The sequence below is a fragment of the Acinonyx jubatus genome, chromosome E2, assembly GCF_027475565.1.
Source record: "Acinonyx jubatus isolate Ajub_Pintada_27869175 chromosome E2, VMU_Ajub_asm_v1.0, whole genome shotgun sequence".
Classification (NCBI taxonomy): domain Eukaryota; kingdom Metazoa; phylum Chordata; class Mammalia; order Carnivora; family Felidae; genus Acinonyx; species Acinonyx jubatus.
Window position 1 is genome coordinate 42,250,973 of NC_069396.1, and position 21,798 is coordinate 42,272,770.

The 21,798-nt window shown below is 41.2% G+C and overlaps 1 non-coding gene across 1 annotated transcript; it reads left to right on the forward strand.

The window, feature by feature from the left end:
• Nucleotides 1-6,459: 6,459 nt before the first annotated feature.
• LOC113595379 (U6 spliceosomal RNA) lies at nt 6,460-6,567 on the forward strand. The gene has a single exon (XR_003415882.1). It is a non-coding gene; the product is annotated as a U6 spliceosomal RNA (small nuclear RNA).
• The last annotated feature ends 15,231 nt before the right edge of the window (nt 6,568-21,798 follow it).

Here is a 21,798-nt window from a genome sequence, read left to right on the forward strand (position 1 = left end):
GCTACAAATGGAAGTCACACTGCTGTCATCTTTCAAACATCAAAAATAATCAGGAATCAAAAGTGAAAATTCTAGGAGTGGATACAATTTAGTTTATAAATTTCAAACACTGTTAATATTCATTCATACTTTTCTTCTTACTATTGAGTTTGCCTAAACTACGTATGAGTTCATGAGCTTTTAACAGTAATACTTGTTTAGATATGAGAGAAGCAGAAGATCCAAGCGGTCCAGAGCTCATATGGCCCACGTCTCTGCTTCAAGTTCCCACCAAAGGGTTGGTACACAATCATCATCACTGCATGAAATCCAAGAAGTCATTTGAGAAATAGAATAACATCATATTTTAGTTTTATCATATATACATATGAAAAAAATACATACATATATTTATACTGTTATACCAAAACACACGCACACTGTGTGTGTGTATGTGTGTGTGTGTGTGTGTATAATATATATATAACATTCCATAGGCAATATCTCACTTAATTTGCACAACACTGTAAGGCAATTATCGATATCTTCATTTTACAAGTGAGGTACTAAAGTTCAGAGATACTGAAGGTCTTATGTGAAGTCATAAGTGCAGAGCCGGATAGAGTCCGGGTCTTCTTGGCTCTAAATTCAGGGGGGCTCTTCACCTCACATTTATTTGACAAAAGTAGTTGACCACCCTATCCCTAAAGTAAACTCATGGCCACTATCCCTACTCCACCCCACCCGGTTACTATCCCATCATCCTATCATTTCCCTCCAAAATTATTTTATATACTGTCTCCTTCTTCCTCCCTCGATACCTAACGAAATAGACATACATTCATGTTGAACACATCTTCCATAACACATGTTCTACAAGGGTAGGGACTTTGTCCGTCTTGTCACCAACACCTGCTTCAGTGTCTGGAACGTAGCAGGCATGCCATAAAAATGAAATGAAATGAAGGATTTCTTGGGCACAAGACTTATTCAAAAGTCTTAAAACTTATAGCATGTGTAGGACTTACAGTCCTAGGGGGCATGAGAAAGCAATACACCTTTGAGACTCCTGGTTGGATCAAGAAATCTACCCAATGTTACAGTTTTCCTAGAAGACTGGTCTTCCAGAAGACATAGTATCCTCAGTTCTGTGCATCACCACATCATGTCTGGCCCCAGGAAAACCCCGTTCTATTTTCTGCTTATGAAAATCTTGTTTTGTAAGATATCCTTGATGTTTTATGGTATATAGTTTTCTTTATCTTCATTTATACTTGTATTCAAACACACACACACACACACACACACACACACACACACACACACACACCCTTATTAAGGGCCTAGTACTTGCAAATCATTTGCTTCATATAAAATCATTTTGCTTACATAAAAAGCAACTTAATTGTTTAAAAACTATTTTTAGCTTTATTTATTTATTTTGAGGGGGAGGGGCAGAGAGGAGGAGAGGGAGAATCCCAAGCAGGCTCCAAGCTCAATGCAGAGCCCGACTCATGGCCCCATCTCATTACCCTGAGATCGTGACCTGAGCCAAAATCAAGAGTTGGTCGCTTAACTGACTGAGCCACCCAGATGCCCTTTCAGTTTTTTTTTTTTTTTTAATGTAACTTCATACCAGGGACAGGAGTTCACAAATTGAATGGAGTTAGAAAATAATAATAAAGAAGTAAACAGAAAAATATAAATAACAGCCTAACATAAACTACCATCACATGGTGCCACAAGATTAGCTGTTAAATATGAACAAATTATTTGCTATAGAAATTCTCAGGAAGGAAAACACTTGAAGTTGGACTGGAAAGAAAAAACATCAGAGAAGACAGAAAATGAATGTGAATTAGCCCTTGAAGAATGAGTAGGATTCATTAAAGCACAAAAACTGAAAAAGTCGTGAAAGCTCCAATAATCTCATTTTGCTAAAGAAGAGAGTGTGGTTTAGTGAGTAATCAGAAAGAAGGCTCAGAGCAGAATGGACTCAACTCATTGAGGACCATTAATGCCAGGATGAGATTTATTTTACAGCCAATGAGAGCTACTTCAAGGTTTAATGGAGGGCCTTCCTATGATCAATGTGGTATTTTAGGAAGATTATTCTGGCAAGGTAGGAGACTGAAGGATGAGAGGAAACTGTCGCTAATCCACTCAGCCTTCCCTGTAGGGAATTTTCCATTTTTTAACATAAGCTTTGAGAACGAAGTTACCCCCCAAACAACAGCGCCTGGATGGATATCTCCAGGATGTTCACTGCTGCACGTACCTTGTTTAGTTGGAAGAGATCACAGATAACCAAACTGCAGGCCGACTTATTCAAGCTCTGTGTCTCAATGAGGTTAAAGAAGATAAGTCTTTACTCAGCCCATAGCCACTGGGCAAGCAGGAGACGCCCTCTAGTTGGCTTACTCCTCCCTTACCTCCAGACAAAACACCTGCATTACTAGGTCACCTCATTTTGTTCCAGTCAGGTCCATCTGCTTATTCTTTTACAACATCTGTGAGTATAACGTAAGATCCTGATGCTGTTCCCTACCCTCTCTTGTACCCGACATCAACGTTCACAATGTTAGGTGCTCGGACTTTGAGGCTTCAGATCCCTTTACTTTTTGCCTTTTTGGGTGGGGGGGCGCTGTGATGGCAATGGTCATGTCTTTGCAGCTGAGACAAAGACCAATTATTTGCATCTTGGTCTCTACTCTTTACCTTGTAGGGCTTCATCCTCTGTGATAGATTCTGTTGTCAGGTGAGGGCAGTGAGTTGTCTCTACTCTTCAAAGCACTGTAAATACGCGGGTGAGTCTGTGTATTCTGCAAAGCAGCATCTTGAAAAAGAAGCTGAGAAACACTCACTCCCTTTCTGTGCTTGGCATAAAATATACCCACCAGCAGAAAACTACAAGATTGTGCCTCTAATGGTTCAGTCTCAGACTTACCTTTATTTTCTTAAACGCTTTAAAGGATATACAGTTAAGGATATATCTTCCTGCTCAAATATTATCAATCTCCTAATACCTTCAAATAAAAGGTAAGAAACTAATGAAAGGAAAGAAACTAATATTTGTGGGGTGTCTTAGGTACCAGGCCCTCTTCTAAGAAATGTTCATAGGGGCACCTGGGTGGCTCAGTCAGTTGAGCACAGGACTTCGGCTCAGATCATGATTTCACAGTTCCTGAGTTAGAGCCCCACATTGAGCTCGCTGCCATCAGCACAGAGCCCTCTTTGGATCCTCTGCCCCCCTCTCTGCCCCTCCCCTACTTGCACTCTCAAAAATAAATCAAAACATTAAAAAAAGTTTTCATACATTATTCATTTACTCTTCAAAACAACCCTTGTATGTGAGTACTATCCCCATTTTACAGATGAGGAAACTAAGGTTGAAGAAGGTTAAGTCACTTGGCCAAGGTGATATAGAGTGTAAGCAGTGGACCCAGGATTGAAACCCAGCCCCTTCTTCATTGTACTTCCCAGCGCACCTGACCTTCACATGGCTTTCAGGCTCTGAACAATGTAGCCCCAAACTGCCTCCCCAACCTAATACACATTTTCACAGCTCTTATTTTGTTATACATAAATCAAAGTTGTTTCTCCAATCTAATTTTATTATTTCAAAAAGAAAAAAAAAAAAAGAACATGATAGGAAAGCAACCAGCAGTTGCTGAAGCTGAATTTACACGTGTTTTACAACCTAGCCATTCTACTCCTGGGTAAATACCAACAGAAACATGCATGTATTCTTTAATTTTTTTATTTGAGTATAGTTGGTATACAATGTTGCATTAGTTGCAGGTGCACAACATAGTGATTCACCTTCTCTACACATTATGCTTTGCTCACCCCAAGTGGAACGATGGTCACAGAAGGGACAAAGATTTATACGAGGAAATTATAAATAGTAATAAGAATGGATAAACTGCAACAACACACACATATGAATCTCACAAACATAATGTTGAGCAAAAGAAGCTGGGCACGAAAAAGTACGTATTCTGTGGTTTCATTTATATGAAGTTCAAAAGCAGGCAAAACTTTATCTAGCACATGAGAAGTTAGGATAGCAGTTATCTGCTCCCCCAGGGAGCAGATGTGACCAGAGGCAAGCTGATGTCCTAGCACAAATCAAGGCTGCAGCATCAAACTGTCAGAGTCATTGTATTCTTCACAGCCCTGCCCTCACAATGGGGCCTGGGAGGCAGGGCCAGTTTTACTCATCAAGAATGTTCTTGATGAAACAGTAAATATTATTAATGTTCCTAAATCTTGCTCTTGAATATACATCTTCTTAACATTTTAATATAAGAGGCGCCTGTCTTGATGAAGCAGTAAATATTACTAATGCTCCTAAATCTTGCCCTTGAATATAAATCTTAACATTTTAATATAAGGGGTGCCTGGGTGGCTCAGTCAGTTAAGTGTCTGACTTTTTTTTTTTTTAATGTTTATTCATTTTTTTGAGACAGACAGAAAGAGAGAGAGAGAAGGTGAGGGAGGGGTAGAGACAGAGGGAGACAAAGAATCCAAAGCAGGCTCTAGGCTCTGAGCTGTCAGCACAGAGTCCTATGTGGGGCTCGAACTCATGAACCACAAGATCATGACCTGAGCCAAAGTCAGAGTCCTAACCAACTGAGTCACTCGGGCGCCCCAAGCAACTGACTCTTGATTTAGGCTCAGGTCTTGATCTCATGGTTCGTGAGCCCCATGCTGGCCTCCCAGCTGACAGCAGGGAGCCTGCTTGGGATTCTCTCTCTGTCCTTCCCCTGCGTGTGCACACATGCACGCACATGCTCTCTCCCTCTCTCTCTCTCTCAAAAATAAACATTTTTAAAAAAATAAAAATAAAATCTTTTAAAAAACCATTTTAATATAATACATACTATGAGATGACGTATGAGGTATGCGGGAAGCACTTCTGTGACATACTGAAGTACAATGGTTATCTTGAGGAAAAGCACGTGTGTGATCATTTGAGTTCTAAGTGGACCTAGCCGCTCTTTTGATAGAATGTCATTTTTACTTAAAAGAGAAACTGGCAAGCAGGTTATTCAGTTTGGCCCCACCTCCTGAAGGGAAGAGTATCAAAGAACGTGTAGACATATATCAAAACCACCACGGCCTCCTTAAGAGTAAACAAACAGGCTCTCATCTGCTCTGTGGGAAGGCAGAGGAGCCGGGGACCAGTCCCAAGACTTAATGGTCACAGGAGCCAAACTCCACGGAAAGATACATTCCCAATGAAGGAGGTCTGCTGCACCTAGGTCAGGGCCCAGTGAGAAGAAATGGAATGAATTATCTGGATTGATGTCCTTGAAAAACTTGAATACCCAGATTCCTCTGAGCCCTTTGAGCCTACAGAAGGAGCTCACCCCCTCCCATTAAGAGCTAACCTCTCATCTCCCCCTTGTGGAGATCACACAGAGGCTGCTCCCCCACAAGACAACACTCACCCACCCACTCCCATCTCTGCAGGGATGTGGACCCTCAGGACCTGTCCTTCCTAACCACCAGGAGTTTAATCTCCAAATGGTGACTGAATCTTAAAATTAGGATTGACCCACAATATAACCCATAGGGCCTGATAAGGAAGGAAAGGGACTGTACCCCAAAGGGAGCTAGCATGTGCCAGCAAAAGCCAGAAGAGCACCTATAAGATTGGATTCTAGAGTGTTTGTTTGATCAAGAGGACTAGAATATATAAATTGAAGAAGGGAGAGTTTATCCACTTACAATCACCTTCCCAGGACACAGGATTTAATACTCTACTAAGAATATTAATTGCCGGGGTGCCTAAATACTACTAAGTGGGTACCTGGGTGGCTCAGTTGGTTGAGTGTCTGACTCTTGATTTCGGCTCAGGCCATGATCTCAGGGTTATGGGACTGAGCCCCACGTCAGGCTCTGCACGGAGTGTGGAGCCTGCTTGGGATTCTCTCCCTGTCTCTCTCTACACCACCCCCCCTCTAAAATTAATTTTTTTTTTAGTGTTTATTCATTTTTGAGACAGAGAGAGACAGAGCATGAGCAGGGAAGGGGCAGAGAGAGAGGGAGACACAGAATCCAAAGCAGGCTCCAGGCTCTGAGCTGTCAGCACAGAGCCCGATGCGGGGCCTGAACCCACAAACCATGAGATCATGACCTGAGTGAAGTGGTCGGATGCTTAACCAACCGAGCCACCCAGGCGCCCCAGATTAAAAATATTTTTTAAAAGAATATTAATTGGAAAGCTGCAGTTTGGAGATAATATTCTCAGTTCATATATGTATCTGACAAAAGATTTGTATCTAGGATACATAAAGAGCTTCTACAAGTTAGTAATAAAGGGCTTGAATAGACAATTAACAAAAAACATATGAAAGGCCAGTGAGCACATAAAAATGGTCTCAACATCATAAATCATCAGCAGAATGCAAATTAACCACAATGAGATACCTCCATACACCCATCAGAATAGTTAATATGAAGAAGGCTGACGTGCTCGCCTTGGCAGCACATGTGCTAAAACTGGAACAATACAGAAAAGAGCAGCATGGCCCCTGTTGCAGGGATGATATGCAAAAAGACCCACAATACCAAGCATTGGTGAATATGAGAAACAACCAGAACTCTGACATTCTGCTGGTAGAGTGTAAAATGGCACACAAACACTCCTAGGCACTTTCTTAACTTAAAACTCAGCAATCCCACTCCTAGGTATTTATCCAAGGAAAAATAAAAACATATGTCGACGGAAAGCCTTGTACGAGAATGTTCATAGGGGTTTTATTTATATCAGTGACAAAATTCAAAATGGCCCCGGTGTCCATAGGCAAAGAGATAAACCGTAGCATAGTCACATAAGAGAAAACTACCCAGCAACAAAGTGGAATGAATTACTGATACACATAAAAACAGAGTGATCTCAGCAACATTACACTCAGTGAGAAAAGCGAGACACAGAGTAGTACCTAGAAGGTATGGGCAAAACTCATACCTTTGATGAGAGAAATCAGAGGAACGGTTGCTTCTGGACAGGGGACTCACTGGGAAGAGGCAACAGGAAACTCTTTGGGGGTGATGGAAATGTCTTATATCTTGACAGAGCTATGACTTACACAGATACATGCATTTGTCCAATCGGTTGAACTGTACGCTTGAGATCTATGCATTTCACTATATGTAAATTATACCCTGATTAACATAAATAATCAAGCCTCATTCTTCTTTCCCTTTTCCTCCTATTTTTTATCTTAGTTAGCACATCACCATTTATTTAAGTCTTCAAGTCCAACCCATTCTAGACTTCCCTCTTCCTCTTCATCTGCTCTATTACCTTGAGAGTTTCACGCTCTCAAATCTGCCCCTTCATATTCACTACTAATGACCCAGGCTTAGTTCATACCCCTGGACTGGTGAAATAGATTTATAACTGGACTTACCATTTCTTAATTATTTCTCTACAATGCCAAAAGAGTAACCTTCCTAAAATTCATAACCCTTCCTAAAATTCACTCCCTCATTAAACGCTCTTTGATAGATTTATGCTACCTGTAAAAGAATATCTAAACTCCTAGCGGAACAATAGGCCAAGTGCTACCTGGTCTAGTCTAGGAACACACCCAGGGAATGTAATGTCTGAAGTCATCTAGTCCCTGGGGCGTCTGGGTGGCTCAGTCGGTTAACCGTCAGACTTCGGCTCAGGTCATCATCTCATGGTTCATGGGTTCAAGCCCCATGTTGGGCTCTGTGCTGACATCTCAGAGCCTACAGCCTGCTTCGGATTCTGTGTCTCCCTCACTCTCTCTGTCCCTCCCCCACTTGTGTGTGCTCTCTCTCTCTCTCTGTCTGTCTCAAAAATAAAATTTTTAAAAAATGAAGTCATCTAGTCCCCAAACAGAGGCCTGACCATTCTGGTTTCCTATCTGCGAACTATGTATTCATGTTTCCGGTTCAAGAGGGATATCTTGGACTTCATAATCATCTCAGTTCAGTAACACATGCTCATCCTCCCTCCCTGCCTCAGGGAGAGGAGTCCCCATCTCCAGCCACCAAGACTCAACATGTGGAGGTACCAGATAGTCACTTCCTCTCCCACACCCAGGTGCAAAAGTCCTGTCCATTCAGCCGCAACAGCACCCACTGCTGCTAACTAGCTGCCTTGTTATAATGTCAGGACCATGTCTCCTCTCCACAGATTAGAGCTGTTGCCTCTTAGCTGGTTTTCTCTACTTCAAATGCAACTTGGAGGATTTACATCCAACACATTGGCATCATGCATGGTTTGGATTTTCAGCATCCCGGAGATTCCCACTTTCCCTGGGTATCACCATAACTGTTGCTTTAACTGAGGTTCTGTACACACTTCAAAAAGATTAGCTATAAAGGGGCGCCTGGGTGGCGCAGTCGGTTGAGCGTCCGACTTCAGCCAGGTCACTATCTCGCGGTCCGTGAGTTCGAGCCCCGCGTCAGGCTCTGGGCTGATGGCTCAGAGCCTGGAGCCTGTTTCCGATTCTGTGTCTCCCTCTCTCTCTGCCCCTCCCCCGTTCATACTCTGTCTCTCTCTGTCCCAAAAATAAATAAACATTGAAAAAAAATTTTTTAAAAAAAAGATTAGCTATAAAATGAGGGCTCTTAGTGGTCAAATCAACTGTCCATTTTTATGATTCACTTGATCTCAAAGCTGACGTTAGCGGCTGGTTTAAGATCAAAACAAAGGCTTATTTTCACCTCATTGAATATGTTTGAGCAAAAATTGAACTGCTTTTGTTGGGGATGCTATTTACAAAAGAAAGGTCCAGAGCATGGCAGGTTATGAGATGCCTTATGACAAAGATATTTTTTTCTGTAGTCAATGTGTTGGACTAAAGATGGCCAGAAAGGGGTACTGCTACCATTAGAGGTGTCACTGTCCCTTAAATTTGGCCAAGTTCTCTAACTGCTCTGACCAGCAGAACACAAGAGTGATGCTATGCCAGTCATAGGCCCGGACCTTAAGAAACAAGCAGCTTCCGTTTCTTGAGTCTTGAAACAGCCTCTCTTGGAGCCGTCAGCCACCATGTAAGAATTCCAACTACCCTAAGGCCCCCTTGCTGGAGACACATGTAGGGAGGTCCTGAGACCGCACGAGAGGACAGACATGCCCAGCCAGCCCCCAGATGAGGTCTCACATAAAAATAAGTATAAATAAATCTTCCTTACTGTGTTCTGTCTGAATTCCTGTCCCACAAAACTATGAGAAAATGACTGTTGTTTTAACTCACTGAGCTGTGGGGTAATTTGTTACCCAGAAATTGATAACTAGTACAATAAAGACCTGATAAAATTAGCAGCTTTAAATAGAATTCTCCATTCTACAGAAATATGTTGCTAATGAAAATGATCTAATTATTCTTTTCATGTCTTGATGAAATTATAAAGTAAAGCTATTAGATATGAAACAAAGATAAGACTAGAAAGTTTGTATGTGGTTTTAAATGAGAGACGAAGACAACTAGAGATTAATATTGGAACACTGCCATATTTTGCTCTTCAGAATGCATATCCAGGAGAACATGTCAAATTCCACTTCTGGATGACTCCTAAGTTTACACTTTAACACATCCTTTTCCAAAACAAAGCATTTTGTTCATCTATTTATTCAATGAATATTTACTGGATACCTACCATGTGTCAGGTTCCATTCTGAATGCTAAAGATACAGTGATGAACGAAACGGACAGTTCCTCTCCTCTGAGAGCCTAGAGTGAGTGATAAAATATAAAAAGAGAAAAACAGTAAGCCAGTTAGGCTCAAGAATAAGAAAGTCATCTCAGTGGACAAGGTACAGATATACACAGTGGTGGCAAGAGGGCAGCCCCAGGCCTACTGGATTAGGGACAGGTCCCAGCACTGGCAACCAGGAATTCAGTTCCTTTGGGACAAAGGAGTCTTGCTTTCTGCAAGAAAGCTCTTTTTCTTAAAAAGAAGCTGAAAAAAATGCTCAACATCACTCATCATCGGGGAAATACAAATCAAAATCACAATAAGATACCACCTCACACCTGTCAGAACGGCTAACATTAACAACTCAGGTAACAACAGATGTTGGCGGGGATGCGGAGAAAGAGTATCTCTTTTGCATTGTTGGCGGGAATGCAAGCTGGTGCAGCCACTCTGGAAAACAGTATGGAGGTTCCTCAAAAAAACTAAAAATAGAACTACCCTACGACCCAGCAATTGCATTACTAGGTATTTATCCAGGGATACAGGTGTGCTGTTTCGAAGGGACACATGCACCCCCATGTTTATGGTAGCACTATCGACAATAGCCCAAGTATGGAAAGAGCCCAAATGTCCACCGATGGATGAATGGATAAAGAAAAAGTGGTATATATATACAATGGAGTATTACTTGGCAATCAAAAAGAAGGAAATCTTGCCATTTGCAACTATGTGGATGGAACTGGAGGGTATTATGCTAAGTGAAATTAGTCAGTCAGAGAAAGACAAAAATCATATGAGCTCACTCATATGAGGACTCTAAGAGACAAAACAGATGAACATAAGGGAAGGAAAACAAAAATAATATAAAAACAGGGAGGGGGACAAAACAAAAGAGACTCATAAATATGGAGAACAAACTGAGGGTTGCTGGAGGGGTTGTGTGGGGGGGGGTGGGCTAAATGGGTAAGGGGCATTAAGGAATCTACTCCTGAAATCATTGCTTCACTTATACTAACTAATTTGGATGTAAATTAAAAATAAATAAATAAATAAAAATAAAAATAAAAAATAAAGTTAAATTATGAAAAAAAAAATTCTGCAGACTGAAACAAAAAAAAAAAAAAAGAAAAGAAAAGGAAGTTGAAAAAGACAGCTGCCAATTGGGGCTGGGTGCCCTGTCTTCACAGAAGGCTGTGGGTCTGGGGAGGTGAAGAACAGAGGATTCAACCCAAGCTGGATCCAAGATTCCCCAATATGATCACAGAACAAGGGCAGCCAAGTATCATAAGAAGATCTCATTCCGGGCTGGAGGCAGACAGAGGACATGTGATGGCAACTACGAAACCATTAAATGACCAGACAGGAAGGAAAGAGAAATGTCACCTGTAAAACTGTACATCTATTTATGCAGAACATGTACCACTGAGAGCCACATAACCACAACCTCTAAAGTCCACTTAAAATGTTTTGCCTACACAGAAGAAAAGCTGCACTGCCATTTTGTAAGGGAAATCTGTGCTTTGGTTTGTCATCTATTGAGTTTTTATTCTTGTTCCTGTGTGTTTAACAATTGCTATGGTAGGAAAACAAAAATTAGCAGCCTGCCAAGCACTCGTGAGTCATGGCTGCTTTTGAGTCTATTCAGCTGACTAGCAGCTACTGTGCAGCCCAGGAGAGGACTGAGGGGCCAGCAGAAGTGAAGATGGCCCTCCTCATTAAGGGGAGACACTGTATCTCTAAAGAATGGAAATTATAAAACCGCAGGTGTTCTCCCATATAGATTCGATTACTTTGAGACTAAAATGAAACAAGGAGTGTTTTGAGTCATAAATATGTTTTTCATAACTTGATTATGAGTAAAATAACAATTTCCTAACTGATGTCATTCAAGTTCAGGTATGAATGGGACACATCAGATTATCCTGGGTAACTTTTTTTTAATGTTATTTTTAATTTTTTTAAGTTTAATTAATTAATTAATTAATAAGAGACAGAGCAAGTGGGGGAGGGGCAGAGAGAGAGCGAGAGAGAGACAGAATCCCAAGCAGGCTCTCACGGACAGTGCGGAGCCGGACTAGGCACTTGAACTCATGAACCCTGAGATCATGACTTGAGCTGAAACCAAGAGTCAGAGGCTTAACAGACTGAGCCACCCAGGCACCCCTCCCTGGGTAACTTTTGCCCCACTTATTAGTGAGGCAAATCAGTATCCAGGATCTAGCCATTTTATTCTTTAAAAAAAAAAAAAAATAGAAAAGAAAAAGGCAATTGAAGTAAATACCTACCCACAGTTTGACAAGAAAGTGGCCAGGGGGCAATATCATATAGTCAAGAGCACAAGCTCTGAAGCCAGAATAATGAGATTCTGATCTTGACTCTGCCAAGTAATAGGTGTGAAATCTTTAGGAGGCAAAATTGCCTATCTGTGCCTCAGTTGCCTCAAGCACTCACATACTATATTGGCACGCATATATTACATTTTAAGGAGGTCTTCACGAATGAAACTGAGTAGAACAATATTTTTATAAAAATATATTTTATTTTGTTTTGCATCACGAAAAACTTCGAAAACACACCTTTATTTTGGCCATCTAATGGGGCCGCCCCTAAGAACTCTCATTACTAGACGGGGCTGAGGACTTTCTTTTTATTTTTAAAGAAAGCTCGGGAAGGAAGCCGTATTTAAACCGAAAACTCCCCTCCCAGGAAGAAAACCACTCAGGTGCTGCATCTGTTTTGCAACAGTGCCCCTGAAGCCCACGCGAGGATGCAGGGAGCGTCCCCTGGGTAGTCGTCCCACTCCCGACAGGACTCTTGTCCTAAGAGAGCAGAGGAACGGGGGAAGATCAACCCACTCGGTACCCACAACTTCCCGCCTTCCCCTCCGGCAGACAAGCCGGTGCAAATAACGCCGGGCGCCGACGCTGCACCTCACTCACCTGCCACCAAAAAGCGGCCCAACAGACCGCAGCAGCACCTCGCCTGGGGCGTCCCGAGCCAGGAGGCGGGGAGAGGGGTGTGGCCACGGCCGGGGCGGGGTTGAGAGCCAAATCACACCCACAGGCCCTTGGGGCCAGACCCTTCCTCCGCCCACCTCTCTGCGCCTGCGCCTGATAACGCGGGGCAGGCTGAGAGGTAGCGATGGCCTGGTGGTTGGTGCGCTGGCAAGTTGCTTGTTGCGCTGCTCTAGCCTTAGCCACGTCCTCATCACCTGTGCCGGCCATCTGAGTGTCCGGCCTTCTCAGTCCTCAAACCCCAATCAAGAGTGAACATAGCCCTCACCCCCAAAAATTTCCTTCGGCCCGTTGGTAATCCCTCTTGACAGGCAGTCTACTGTAACTATTCCTTACATAACCATAGATCTGCTTTTGGTCACTATAGATTAGTTTGCACTTTATGGAGTTGTATATAAACGTAATCATATACTATGTGCTTTGGAGGGGGTTAGAAATCCAGCTTAATCATTTCTGGATTCATCCATGTTGCTGAGTGTATCAATAGTTCATTCCTTTTTTATTACTGAGTAGTAGTCCATTATGTGGATATTGCACCATGTGTTTATCCATTCACACGTTGTTGGACTTTTAGGTTGTTTCCAGTTTCTGGCTATATCGAAGCTATCGACATAGTTGTGCAAGCCTTTGTATGGGCATACGCTTTTGTTTCGATTAATACCTACGAGCAAATGGCTCTCATTATGATAGATCTATATTTAACTTTTTAAGAAAACTGACAAATTGTTTTTCAAAGTGGTTGTTCCACTTTACATTCCCACCAACAGTGAGTGAAAGTTCTAGATTCTCCATATTCTCACCAAAACTTATTGGACATTCTAAATATCTAAAAGACATTCTAGAGATCTAAAAGATCTCATGTAGGTTAATTTGCTTTTGTCTAATGACTAATGAAGTTGAACATCCTTTCATAAGCATATGTCATCCATGTATTTTTTTAGTAAAGTGTCAATTCAAATCTTTTGCCCATTTTTAAAAATTGGGTTTCTCATTCTCTTACTAATAAGTGTTTCAAGTTTTTTACATACTTTGGATGTGTCTTTTCAGATATGTGATTTGTGAATATTTTCTTCCAATCTGTGGCTGGAATCTTTTCATTGACTTAAAAGCATGTTTCAAAAGCAGAGATTCTTATTTTTGACAAAGTTTAACTTAGCTATTTTTATTTGTTTTTAGTGTCATATCTAAGAAATCTTTGCCTAACCCAAGGTCCTACAGATTTTGTCTACTTTTTCTCTATAAGTTTCATAGTTCTAAAATTTAAACTTATGATGATGATCTATGCTACATTAATTTTTATATATATTGCAAGCGATGAGTTAAAGTTAATTTTTTGCTATAGCTATCCATTTTTTTCAGCCATTTGTTGAAAAGATTATATTTTCTCCATTGAACTGCCTTTGCCACTTAGTGGGAAATCAGTTGATTATATAAATGTGGGCTTATTTATGGAATCTATTCTATTCATTGATTTATCTATCATGACATTGATACCACATAGTCCTGATTACCATAGCTTTATAATAAGCTTAAAATCAGATAATTTAAATCCTCCAACTTTGTTCTTTTTTCTCAAAGTGGTCTTTGCTATATGCTTTGCATTTCCAAATGAATTTTAGAATCAGTTTGTCAATTTCAACAAAAACAAAAAACAAAGCCTGCTGAGATTTTGACTGGAATTGTAAGGGATCTATAGATCAATCTACATCAAACCTTAAAAATATTGAGTCTTCCAATCTATGAATATGGTATACATCTCCATGTACACAGGTATTCTGTAATTTCTCTCAGAAATGTTTGTATTTTTCAGTGTATAGGCCTTGCGTATCTTTTGACAGATTTATGTCTAAGTTTTCATAGTTCTAGTGTTATTATAAATGGTATTATTTTTATATTTTTAATAGTTTATTGCTAATATATAGAAATACAAATGATTTTTGTATACTTATCTTGTATCCTGAAAACTTAGTACACTCACTTATTAGTTTAGGTAGTTTTTTATACATACCAAAAGATTTTCTGTATAGACAGTCATTTCATCAATGAATAATGACCATTTTGTTCTTCCTTTCTAACCTGGATGACTTTTACTTCTTTTTCGTACCTTACTGCACTAGCTAGAACCTCCAGTAGCATTTAATGGGGAATGGGTAGTCTTTTCAATGTAAATATGGCTAGGTCAGTTGAATATTTATATAAGGAAACATGAGGGGTACCTGGGTGGCTCAGTCGGTTAAGCATCCAACTTCGGTCCAGGTCATGATCTCGAAGTTTGTGGGTTAGAGCCTACATCAGGCCATCTGCTGTCAGCACAGAGCCCTCTTCAGATCCTCTGTCCCCTTCTTGTTCGTGTGCATGTGCTCTCTCGCTCTCTCTCTCTCAAAAAATCAATACATATAAAAAAATTTTAATAAAAAAAAACATGAACCTTGGCCTCCACCACACACCATACACAAAAATCAATTTGAGAAGCATATGAAAGGTAAGAGATGAAAGATAAGAGACCATGTTAATGGGTAACAGCGGGCAAATATTTCCTTCATGGGACACAAATAGCTGTAACCATAGAAGACTGATACACTAATTCAATTTAATTTATAAATTAAATAAGCTTAACTTCTACATCAGTTAATAAAATTTCTACTCATCAAAAGACACCATTAAGAGAGTGAAAAGGTAAGTGACAGGCCAGCAGGAGACGTTTGTAAAACATATATCTGACAAAGCGCTCCTATAAATTAATAAGAAAATCTCTGGATTAATTTTAGGGAAGGGGAAAGGCAGAAGACTTGCACTGACCTTCACAAAGAAGAAGATACAAATGGATGAAGATCCAAGCAGATGAAAAGGCATTCAACATCATTAGGTCAACAAGGAAATGCAAATTAAAACCACAATTGATTTACCACTATAAATCAAAACTCTCAACCTCCCACCATACTGCAACCAGTCTGGAAAACTGGAAGCATTATTTTTTTTTTCAACGTTTATTTATTTTTGGGACAGAGAGAGACAGAGCATGAACGGGGGAGGGGCAGAGAGAGAGGGAGACACAGAATCGGAAACAGGCTCCAGGCTCTGAGCCATCAGCCCAGAGCCTGACGTGGGGCTCGAACTCACGGACCGCGAGATCGTGACCTGGCTGAAGTCGGACGCTTAACCGACTGCGCCACCCAGGCGCCCCTGGAAGCATTATTAAAGCTAAATATACATATATGCCCTATGACCTAGTAGCTCCATTTCTGGATATATGCCCAATACAAATGAATGCTTATGTCCAGAGAAAGACATGTAGAGGAATGTTCATGGAAGCTTTATTTCTAATGGCTGAAACTAGAAACAAGCCCAATTCCATCAACAGTAGAATGCGCAACCACATTTTGTTTTACTCATAAATTGAAATACTACCGTATGCTGTGGAATACAATAATGAAGAAGAACAAACCACTGCTGCATGCAAGCATATGGATGAATATCACAAATATAATGCCAATCAAAACAACCTAGCCACAAAATATTACATCTGTATGATTCTATTTATATGAAGTTCACAAAGAGGCCAGACTAACCCATGGTTATTTTTGTTGGGGGTGGGGACTGATAACCACTGGGACAAGTACAAGCAAACTTATTGGGGTACCGGAAATGATCTGTATCTTTGTGTGGTGGCTAAACAGAGATATACACATGTGAAAATACACTGTGCTCTACACATAAGATGTATTTGTTTTATGTACATAAGTTTTATTAACATAAAAGACAACTAAATAAAGTATTGGTTTCTGAACATAATGCAATTCTACTGATATGTATCTATTTCTGAGCCAAAGTTGCACTCTTAATGCTATAACTTCCTAGGAGGTTTGATGTCTGAAAAATAAGCCTGTTTTTCTTTCAAAAATTTCCTGCACATGTATGCTTCCAGGTGAACTTTGGGATCAATTTTTCAAATTCCTCAGAAAAAACCTGTTAGGATTTTCATTGGAATTATGCCATATCTGTACTTTATTTGGAGAGCACTTAAATCTCTACAATATTGACTCTTTCCATCCAATTAACATGGTTCATTTATTCAGGAATTCAGTCAAGTTTTAAGGTATTTTTCAGGTAATGCTTGAATATTTTTGGTATATTATTATGTACATGATATGTATTAAGTAATTATTATTTCTGCTGCTATTATACAAGAAATATTTATCCTATTACATTCTGTAATCATTGATGGTACATGAAAAGGCTTTTAAAAATTATGTATCTGGGGCACCTGGGTGGCTAAGTGATAGAGCATCTGACTCTTGATTTCAGCTCAGGTCATGGTCCCGGGGTCATGGGATTGGGCCCTACGTCAGGCTCCATACTCGGGGGAGCCTGCTTGGGATTCTCTCTCCCTCCCTCTGCCCCTCCATTCCCTTTTTCTCTCTCAAATAAAAAATATCCAGCTAGATAGATAGATAATAGATGGATGGATGGATGGATGGATGGATGATGGATAGATAGATCTGGCCACTTTGATGAGCTTCTTCATTTTCATTGAACAAAGTATTATAGTTTTTCTTCATTGGACTTTTTTAACTTCCAGGTATAAAGTATCAAATCTTTTCTACATTATATGAGAGTCTGATTTTTGGTTAATTTTCTACGTTTTCTTGGAAACAGGTAAAGATGGTATGTGTCAACTATGTTACTTGGCAACATTGCTTGGTTTGTAACTTTTATCTGGACTTGGAGTCACTGTAGCCTTGGGGGTCCTTTTCTAACCTGCAAGTCCCCTGTGGGGACCCTGAAGGCCATGCCTTAAAGTTGTTTCCAGAGATATTGTTTGCTAGGGGGCATGAAATCAGGGCAACTTGTACACCTGCCCAATGTAGATCTTGTCTTCTTGCTCCTGAGCCATCTGCTGAGTGAACTGCTTCAAAGATTCCCACGGCTGGAAATATCTGACACTGCCTTGGTGGCATGTGAGGTTCCTGTCCTATATTTTCTGAATAGTCTCCTATATTTTCTGAATAGTGTCGTGTGTGACCTCCATTAGCCTTAGGAGTCTGAAAGTTAGGCGGAATCTAAGAAGACCTACCCATGGGCATCACAGGGTAATGGCAACAGTAGGCTAAGACCCTCAAATGCTCAATTTACTTCAACCGATGGACTACAAGATAAAGGAATTGGAAAGGAAATGCTAACAAAGCACTGAGTGTCTGGGTGAAAAAGTACTTTTACCCCTTCTCTGATGTAGAAAACTCTGAGACATATGACAGAAGACAAATCCCTGTGGGGCAGTTGCAGGTTGGAGTAAAACCAAATTCATACAGAGAGGAGAAACTGTTCATTGTCCACAAAAGGGACCTGGCCAGAAACCCGGAAACCTGGCCAGAAAGGGCGGCTACGGGGATGGATTCATGTCTGGCTGGGTGGGTGTTGAGGGGGACCACGAAGACAAGAGAATGAACTTGAAGACCCCATACTTGTGATAAACTAGGTGTTACCTCCAAGTTGACTCCAACTCCATTCAAACTTTTATCTGCATGGAGGAATGTTCGAGAGCACACAAGGGAGCAAAGAGCGAAAGACACATGGCTGAGTGGTGTCCAGCAGGAGCAAGCAGGACTACAGTAACAACAGGACTGGGGTCACCAATGAAAGAAAGTTGTCTGTGTGTCGAAAGGGGTAACCCCAGGTCAACCCCAAAGTCTGACAAAAACTATGGACTGAGGCCTTGAGTGAATTTAGTGCCACACTAGAGCCCGACCAGTGTCCTCTGCTGCCACCTAGTGAAAATAGATGGGAATGAAAAGATTTTCTACAGTTCAGACATTTTTTTAAAGCCACAATTGGTTATTTTAAGGACCCACGCTGTACTTTCAGACTAGATAAAATTCTTGATTTAACAGCATATGGTGTGGGGAGATGATTTTTCTAAAAAGTTTAAATAAATTTCACTGTAGTATGTTGTTTGTTACAAACTAGCATGTAATATTGTCTGATGTAAAATTCCTAGAATTCCCAGAATAAAAAGGGTACTGTAGGTCCTGTAAGGACAGATGGCCAAAGACCAGTCCAGTTGCATAAGATATGGAGGGGACATCCTTACCCCCCTGGGTAATATAAATTCTGGTGATCAAAAGATGTGCCTACTTGTCCTTTTCTTTGTTAAAAGTGTTCAACAAACTCATGGGGGTAAATGACTGGCAAAGGTTTAACAAAACACTTCTGCATGAGAATCTGATCCTAGGTTTCTTTCCCTGAGAGTATGCGTCAACTATGTTGCTAGACAACGTTGCTTACAGTAAAAATGATCATTGGTAAATTGCATCTGGACTGACAGACTTATAAATACCTGATAAGGAAACCACTGTTTTGGGTTTCCTGAGTGTGGAACCCTTGTAACTGCGCATGTCCCTTGCAGAGGCCCTGGAAGCTATGCCTCCAGAATTACTGTGAGATTGCCTCCCGGGAGGCATGCACATTGAAATCAGAGCTGCTCTGGTAAAGGCCAGATGTGCCCCTCACCTCCTTGCACCTACTGAGTGAACTATGACAGGCACACTCACTGGAAAGAGTTCCAGATCTTCCCTGCTGACTGCTGCAGTTCTTGCCCTGTATCCTTCTTAATAAGTTGAGTGTGGCCCATGGTCACCTTGTGAGCCTGAGTCAGCCTAACATCACCCCTGATGGGCCTTGCATAGGTAATTACATCAGCCACCCAAATGACTTTTTTTTCCGTTTCCTTTCCTTAACCGTATTCATTTCCTTTTCATTTGTAATTTGTTATAATTTGTTGAATTATAATGAATATAATAGTGAGGGAAAGGGGTTCAGTGGCTGAAGAACTCCTAGAAAGACTTCACAGGGATTCACTGCTAACATTTTGCCACGTTTGCTTTATTTTATTTTTATTTTCCCTCTACATTTATTATTACTATTATTTTATTATTATTATTATTATTATTATTATTATTATTATCATTTGGGAGCAAGTTGCAGCCATCATATCCCTTTACTCTTAAATACTTTATTGTGAATATTCTAAAAATAAGACATCTACTTGCATAACCACAGTATAACACTCAAGGTGGGAAATCACATTAATACAAAGCTATTACCTAATTGACAGACCTATGAAAATTTCACCGATTTTTCCAATATTGTACTTTAGAGCATATGTTTTCCTGGTCCCAGATCCCATCTTTTAGTCATCCCATTGCTTGTGTTTGTCTTGTACTTCTATTCCTCTTTAGCTGGGAATAGCTCCTTAGCCCCTTTTTTGTTTGTTCGTTTGTTTGTTTGTTTGTTTGTCTTTCATGGCACAGGAAGTTTGAAGAGTATAGGTCTTGCTCCCTCATGCTCAGATCCAGGTTTGGGGCCCCACACTTTCGGGAAATCCACTCTGGCCCTCCTCTACCTGCATCTCCCAAGTCTAGATTCAAGAAGGCAAGCCCATGGGAACCTGCCCACTTCCTTCCAGACCAAAGGTCAGCAAACTTTTTCTTTAAAGGAACAGAAGATAGGGGCACCTGGATGGCTCAGTCAGTTAGGCAACCGACTTCAACTCAGGTCGTGATCTCACAGTTTGTGGGCTCAAGCCCCGCATCAGGCTCTGAGCTGACAGCTCGGAGCCTGGAGTCTGCTTCAGATTCTGTGTGTCTCTCTCTCTTTCTGTCCCTTCCCTGCTTGTGCACTCTCTCTTTCTCAAAAACAAATAAATAAGCATTAGAAAAAAACTAATAAAGGAACAGAGAATAAATATTTTAGGCTTTGTAGCCCTGAAGATGTCTGCTCTAACTCCTCAGCTGTGCCATTGTGTAACAAGAAAGCAGCCACAGATGATATGTAAATGAAGAAGTGTGGCTGGGATTCCAATAGCATTTTATTTACAAAATCAGACAGAGGGCCTCGATTTGGCCCAGGAGCATAGCTTACTAACCAATTTTCTAATCCATGCCGTGGCTACCCAAAGATCCACAATGCCATGCCCCAACAGCCTCATGCCCCCTACACAGGACTGGCCTGTGTGGGCCTCTCTTCCACTTCCCACGTTCCAGTGTGGGACTCCAAGGAGTCTAAAAGTCTACATTTGAACCTGGCCTTCAGCTTGGTCTGAAGGTATACTTTGTCCAGAGAAAAAAGCACTTAGCATATTTTATTCAACCATTTGTTGCTTGAATTATAACTTTTAAACATTCAGACATATGGTATGTGGTCTCCATTTATATTTTGCCCTTGCCCCAGAATGCAAAGGGCAACCTGTGCAAAAGCACAAACACTTCTCAGAACAGCCTCAGCCAGCTGAACGGGTCCCCACAGGCGCTCATCTGCAAAGGGAATCTGCGAGCTGGCTCCTATCTCCACATCGCTCCGGGAGAGTCTGGAGAGACCTGTGGCAAGCCGCGCAGCCTCCCTCGCCTTCAGCTCCTCGGCTTGGCTGCAGGCCCCACGCTCAGTGCTCATGTTCTCAGTGACAGAACAAGGATGACACCAACTGGCCAGTTCCTCATTCCTCCTATCAGATACTTCTGGAACGTCTTTTCTTTCTAGTTTATCTAACTACTTTCTTTGAACCTCTTGATGTTTGAACAACACATTCCTTTGTGGCAGATGTAAGACCTCTGAAGGTTGCTTTTTGTCTCCTTTATCATTCATTTAACATACTATCCCTACCATGATGACTACCACCTCTGTCGTCACCACCGCTGCCACCACCATCACCATCACCACGATCATCACCGCCACCACTGTCACCCTCATCATGACCCCCGCTGCCACCGCCATGACTGCCACCATCACCATGACTACCGCCACCTCTGCCATCACCACACTGCCACCACTTCCTCTGTGCTCACCGCAGAGCCTATAAGTCACATTTCCGTCACTCAGAACACTCCAAACCCAGAAGACGTTGTAGGGGGTCGCCATCTTGCCAACACTAGTGCATACTCGTGTCCAAGAGACTTTGAAACTCCAACTAGCTACCTACGCAAACACCAGTATGGTGCCCAGATCTTGTAAGCAGTGCAGTGTATTGGGAAAGACGATCGATTCTCTAAAATGTTACCCCATGAAGTACTTCTAACTTTTTTAGAGGTAAGTGATGAGTATTGGTCTAAATATCATTTTCAATAAA